The sequence below is a fragment of the Dendropsophus ebraccatus genome, chromosome 1, assembly GCF_027789765.1.
Source record: "Dendropsophus ebraccatus isolate aDenEbr1 chromosome 1, aDenEbr1.pat, whole genome shotgun sequence".
Classification (NCBI taxonomy): Eukaryota; Metazoa; Chordata; class Amphibia; order Anura; family Hylidae; genus Dendropsophus; species Dendropsophus ebraccatus.
The window spans coordinates 125,002,560-125,009,760 of NC_091454.1; the positions used below are offsets into that span (position 1 = coordinate 125,002,560).

The following is a 7,201-nucleotide window of genomic DNA, read 5'->3' on the forward strand; positions in this document are numbered from 1 at the left end:
CAGGTTGCTTTCCCTGCGTGGGCTGTGTAACTTGTAAACAACTGGTTAAAGGACAATTTTTTTACACATCCCAATAACCTCATGACATATAAGATCCGTCATTATCTCACCTGCACCACGAAGTGGATTATTTATGTACTGTGGTGCCCATGTAACATCATTTATGTAGGGGAGACGACACATGATTTGAGAACACGCTTTGGGCAACACAGATACTCAGTAAGAAAACAAAGGTTGGATCTCCCTGTTTCCAAGCATTATGTGGACAATAATCATACAGAAAATGACCTGAAGATTATGATCGTCGATCATATTCCTCCTCTAAAATATGGAGGTAATAGACAAATGCTATTAAAAAAGAGGGAATTGGAATGGATCCACAAGTTGGATTCTCTGTCCCCTAGAGGACTCAATATTGATTATAAAGTTATTAATGACATGCTCAGGTAGCTTCCCGTACACTGAATCCGTCTGATTTACCTTACCTGGAATAGGCATCTGTGGAATACATTCATGAATTTATTTACTCATACTTACCTTTTTTTTCCGTAGATCTATCTTCTTGCTGCCGGAAGGACCTCACCAAAGACTCGATCAGCTGGCTATGCTTTCACCTCTTTCATCTTGCTTGCTTCACCTGATGTTTCCTGCGGAGCACAAAGTACCATTGGGAGCAGTTCACATGTAACGGTAGTGCTGCGTTTCTAACATAGGACCTGGTGAGGCCCTCGAACACTGACCCGGTCTGTAGGACGGATGTTTTCCCTGTGGCTTTGGGTGGACATCCTAGTAAAGGATGCTGTCCAGGGACTTGGGAGTTCCAGTCCAGATGACAGGGGACCAAGAGAGTGCCTGCACAGGACAAGATGGGCCCCGGGGTCGTGTTCACAGAACCTGAAAGTGAATGGCTTAGCTACCTACAGTGATTCTCCTGACTTGTGGAAAGGCTCACATCACCATGACGACGCAGGACGCAGGTTTCTATCTCTTTTCACTGCGCATGTGCCAGCTGTTATGATTGTCCGAGCCGTATGGTGGGTCCAGAACCGGTTACAGCAAGCAGTAACTATATCATATGGACTTTTACATTGTATCTAAGATTTGCGTTGCCCTATTCAAGTGATTTTATTTTGAATAGAGACTTTATACTCTTTTTATTTCACGGACACAGAGTCACTAACAACAATGTGGGTGGGAACTTAACTGATCATATGACCATGTCACATGTATTTGGACACACACGCCCACAGTGGGCAGTGTCCTTCTAATCAGCACAACCTAACTTTGTTTTGCACAACCCTGATGTTTGTTATCACATGTGTGAACCATTTGCAATTATTGTAAACCAATCACTGAGCTGTGTGTGGGTATATATACACCCCAGATGTATTTCACTTTTTACACTTGAGGATGGTAACGTGAGGTTACCGAAACGTCGTGTCTTGTTTTGGAATGCTGCAATAAATCACTTACTTTTTTCACCGTTTAACCCCGTGAGTGCCGTGGATTATCTATTTGCTATCTATCTATCTATCTATCTATTTGTCTATCTATCTAAAAAAAACTGAAAAACTGTATATGACGAAAAACTTAAAACTTTACTCTTATTATTGTTAGTAAAATAACAAACCAGTGCAGCTAATTGGCCACCATCAACTAATTGCTAACAGCTGTCACCTAATATCTTATTAATGTGAACATGACCTTACAGTCTATCTGCATTTTTGGTTGTGCGTATGACCAATTAAACTGCAAGTTCCAGTACATACTGTTCAATTTGTTTCCTCTTGTTGTATATGCATATACACCAATGACATCGCTTTTTTTTATCTGTTTACTATTGCACTGCCTGTCCTAGTCACTTGCACCAGGCTAATAGTCCATTCATATATATATATATATATATATATATATATATATATATGCACTAAGCAGTTAATTTTCCCATGCACAAATCACAATTGCACTACTTGTCGCAGACCCTTGCATACAGCTGATATTCTGTTGCTGCTAATACTCTACCGATATGTGAGGGTATATTGCATTGATAGTCTTGGGCAATAGCAGCATATAGACAGCAAATAAGTAAGCACTCAAATGTAATGTAGCATTACTTCCCTTTATCCGCAGATACTGCATTTAGATGGAGCGGTAAACGACCCTATGCGTTTCCAATGCCACTTCTTCTCAGGGCTAAAAGAGAGAACAGAGACAGCCCTCCATAGTGTAGGTTCATAAAGAGAATAAGTGAATTCAGCCGACGTCTAACCGTGGATTTCCTGATAGAGTTCTGCAGGACTGAGTCACAACTCTCTAAGCGTGTTGGGGGACAACCACCGATGAGCAGCCTTTCCTGTATACCCAAGCTGAAGCTATGAACAGATGCAGACCTTCACTTCTCAAAAACACAGGGTGTCTTAGACGCAGCCACTCCAAGATAGTCCATGAGTAAAATACTTAAAATTTATAAAAACAATAAATTAAATCAATGCATAGAACAATGTGTTTCCAGGCCGATCCGGCCGTATCATATGGACCTAAGTAAGAGGCCAGACCGGCCTGAAAACGCTGCGCCTGAGACACCTATATTTTTTAGAAGCAGAGGCCTGCATTACTTCTCCTCAGGGGTCTTGATTGGGCTAATTATTTCATAATCACATTCGCATATGTGAGTCGTGGCTCTTATGGCAGCCTCATTTTAGTTTTAAATACACTCCATTGTAGATCCTAATCCAACCTGCATTCATATCTCATGTCCATCTGCGGACAAGGTCAAATTATAAAGCAAAAATATAAGATAGGATAATCATTATTTAAACAAACAATGCAATATTAAATCAAATCTCAGGTATTGGAGTGCTACCAAAAATCATGATAAAGTGCATGTGCAATCAGTGGCACCCATTGACAACAACAGAGAGTCCCCAATGATGTGGAAAAAGGTGAAATAATTAGGAATAAAGAATGTAAAAATAAAAAAGTTACAAAGTGCAAAATGTAGAGTATATCACATGTAATTTGGACTTCATCAGGACCCTTACAACTTCATCAGGGCCCTGCTCTTGCTTTATGTATTTCTTGAGGAGATGGTATGGTGCACCTTGAACCTTATAAGGCTTGGTGCAAGTTTGTTGTATAACTTGTAATAATTGTTTTTAAATGTCTCTTATTTTCTGATTGTATATAATAAAGGATTTGTATAATTTTTCTATATTTTGTTGAGGTGCAGTCCATTTTGTATAAGCCTGTTTGCTTTTCTTTTGTGGTATAGGCTATGTTCACACAACCTTTTTTCAGCTTTTTGAAAATGACGTTTGTCATTTACAGTAGCTGTCTAGACTTCCCCTAATGCAATGACGGCTGTTGGCACATTATTCTAGTTTGGGTTACTAATTGGAATTTGGATGCGGCTTAATTGAAAAGTTCATTGAATTTATTAGTAAAATTGGAGAAAGAACGGTGAGAAAAGAAAAACTGTGTGAACAACTAATAAAAAACATCCGCTGTTTGTAAAAGCCATCCAAAAAATAATGATCATATTCATTATTTTGACGTCTGCAGTAAAAACATCCGTTGTTCAATACATTGTGTGCATTGAAAGTCCGTCTTTACATTGACTTAAATGTATTGCCATTGCAGTGTTAAATCGTGACAATAATGGAAGTTTTTTTTAAATATCAAAATCATCCGCCTTTTCTCTACTTTTGATGTTGTGTGAATATAGCCACATTGTGTATTTTTGGGCCATGGGGCTGGCACTCAAATAGACTACTTTGTGGACTTGTGGTGCCCGCTAGGTTTCTTATAGCGTTTAATCTATGCAGTATGTCCAATCTGCCTCTTTCTGTAGCAGTTTTTGGTCCCAGTCTCCCCTCCTTTTTGTTAACCACACTACCTCTATTACTTGCCATGAGACATGAGCGAAGTGGGATTCACATCAAATTTTGCAAAAATTCGCTTTGGGTTAACAAGGGAAATTTTGCTAACTTTGTTTCCAAACTTGCAAAAAAAAAAAAAAAAAGCATATTTTTGTTTCAGTTTTGCTTTTGTTAACAAAAAATAGCGAAATTAGGATGAAAATATGCTGTATTAAGTAAATGTATACTAAAACTCAATGTATACTATTGGCTGATATTCTGAGTTAAATTTTTTATCCCCAATACTATCGGGTGTCCTTTTAAGGGCGGATACCCTTTAAGTATTTTTGGGATAGTGTAAAAAGCAGCAACCTTGCTGATTATCTAGCCGTGTAATAGGCTTGATTGCTGATCTAGCAGATTCGTGCTTGCTTACAACCTGGGTAAGGCTTTGCAGTTTTTTTAATTGCAGTACCCTGCACAGCCAAGTGACTAGGGGTGAAGTGCAGGGGAAAACAGTGAAATGAATGCAGCAGTGCCTCTGACTTCAGCCAACTATGAGGTGATGGAAGCATATGTTAGTGATATTCCATCATTTTATGAAATGGAAAACTCCTTTTCATTCTATTTTTACATAGAATATGTCACAAATCACATCATGTATTTGTGCACGATGTAGAATTTCACACTGAGAAATTAAATAATCTGAAAATGAAGAAAATATACATACCTTCTTCAGGTATGGAATCCAAAACAAAGTACGTGAGAGAACCACCCAGGCAAATAGAACATCCTTAAGTACAGTATTATTCAAACAGAATACTTGCATCTACACCACAGATTTATAAGTCATGCAGCTTGATCCAAAGTTCACATAAAATCATTGTGTATGCGCCAACATAAAGACACATGTAAAAGAAGGCATTTGTGTTCCATTCACTTTAATTTGGAAACTTTTTCTTGTTTGCAGAGAAATGATCATCGTAGCAGATAATTATCATTTTGTGTTACATGTTTTAGGGACATTTTTTTTTAAAGTCGTGTTGTATCTCTAAGCATGTCAAACAGACAAACAGCTGATCAGCAGTGATGCCAATTGTTAGTACTCTTTTGATCTAAAATTGATGACCAGACAATCCCACGCGTTCCGTCACCAGGACTTTCTCAAGGGTCCCTTGAGAAAGTCCTGGTGACGGAACGCGTGGGTTTTCTGGTCTGACCTAACTTGGAGTGGCAGCAGTCACTTAATACTTGTTTTATTATTTTGCATTCGATATTTCTTCAGGTGATCCTTGGCCCAGTGCCTTAAATCATTTTTCTTTAATCTTGGTGGTTTCTAGGATTTATCATTTGCGATTTTGCACATTTCTTTTTTATAATATTTTTTTTGTTATTATTGTATGATTTTTGTTGCTGCTCCGTGCATCAGTCCATGTTAGGTCAGTTTTCGCCGTGTTGGATTGGAACCGGTGAATCGGCATTTGTGTATTTTTAAATTATTTTAATTGTTTGTCCCTTTGCATTTATGTATTAATAAAGATTTTATAGATATATTTTTTTCACTATCAGGAGGTGCAGTTTACTTTTTTTTCAGCCATTCTTTGTTGGTGTTTGTATACATTGTTTAGGTTGGGATAACTAGCACTCCATATCGCTATATTTTGCGGTGCCAGCCCAGTTCTCTATATATATTTCTCAAGGTAACAGAACTGCAACCCCCAGCATGTCCATCATGTTTTTCAACAGCTAGAGAGTCACAGATTGGGAAATAACAATTAGAGGGCAGTGGTACAATGCATAAGAGGAGGCAGTGGCACAGTACTTTAGAGGGGACAGTGGTACAGGACATTATAGGAGGCAGTGGTACCGTACTTTAGAGAAGGCAGTGGTACAGTACATTAGAGAAGGCAGTGGTACAGTACATTAGAGCGGACAGTGGTACAGTACATTAAAGCGGGCAGTGGTACAGAACATTAGAGGGGGCAGTGGTACAGTACATTAGATGAGGCAGTGGTACAGTACATTAGAGGAGGCAGTGGTACAGTACATTAGAGGAGGCAGTGGTACAGTACATTAGAGGAGGCAGTGGTACAGTACATTAGAAGAGGCAGTGATACAGTACATAAGAGGGGGCAGTGGTACAGTACGTTAGAGGAGGCAGTGATACAGTACATAAGAGGGGGCAGTGGTACAGTACATTAGAGGGGGCAGTGGTACAGTACATTAGAGGAGGCAGTGATACAGTACATAAGAGGGGGCAGTGGTACAGTACATTAGAGGGGGCAGTGGTACAGTACATTAGAGGAGGCAGTGATACAGTACATTAAAGGGGGCAGTGGTACAGTTAATTAGAGAAAGCAGTGATACGGTACATTAGAGGGGACAGCGACAATACATTTGGGAATGGTGGCACATCATTAGGTGACAGTGGTTGCAGTGTTCATTCGGACACAGTGACACAGCAGAGATACATCGGGTGAGGATACCATATGACTTGGTGTGGTAGCATAAATATTCAGATTAATAATCATGTGCGGCATTGTGTAAATATTGTAGGAGAAATTATAGAAGTAAAGGCCCTATTCCACCAACAGATCTGACGACAGATTATCTGCCAAAGATTTGAAGCCAAACCCAGGAGTGGATTTGAAAAGAGGAGAAATCCAGTCTTTCCTTTATGACCTGATCTCTGTTTATAGTCTGTTCCTGGGTTTGGCTTCAAATCTTTGGCAGATAATCTGTCGTCAGATCTGTTGGTGGAATAGGGCCTTAAGACAAAGACATCTGGGCAGCAAACTGAAGAAGTCTTCATGATATGGCTGTTTATTCTGCCCCTGACTGTGTTTGATGTGTGTATGTGTGTGTGTATGTGTGTGTGTGTGTGGGGGGGGGGGGGGGGCTCCCAATGTCTTATTGAGTGTACATATGTTACTGGCAAACATGTTGCTGTGTTAATGAGCAAGAGTTTTTATTGTTTTTTTTTTTTAGCAACTGTTTCTGCTCCTTCATTTATTTTAGACAGTAAATGTCCGTCTGCTTTTCTGTCAATGAGCTTGAAATACAATAGTATGAATGAAAGCGTATTACAATAATACAGAAGTCCTGCTGTCCATAGAGGCTGGATAAGTAAACTTTCTCCCCAGATTACATGTCTGTCTGTAACCCAACCGCAACACAGACATATTCCTGTTCTTTGAAATACTGTATCATTATATTATAAAATATAACCTAGAAAAGAAATGTGAGACATTTGAACTATCCTGTCCTCTAAATAATTGGGTACTAAAACCACAAGGTTCATTCCCTGGCTACATTATAACTAATATAAAAATAACCCTGACACA

General features: G+C 39.1%; 1 protein-coding gene across 1 annotated transcript in view; it reads right to left on the reverse strand.

Annotated features, from left to right (window-relative positions):
• SEMA3D (semaphorin 3D) overlaps window positions 1–629 on the reverse strand; it is a 248,212-nt gene extending 247,583 nt beyond the window's left edge. Inside the window, exon 1 of the mRNA XM_069978391.1 lies at window positions 538–629. The gene's annotated coding sequence lies outside the window, so the exon portion shown is untranslated. The remainder of the gene's footprint in view (window positions 1–537) is intronic.
• Between the last annotated feature and the right edge of the window lie 6,572 nt (window positions 630–7,201).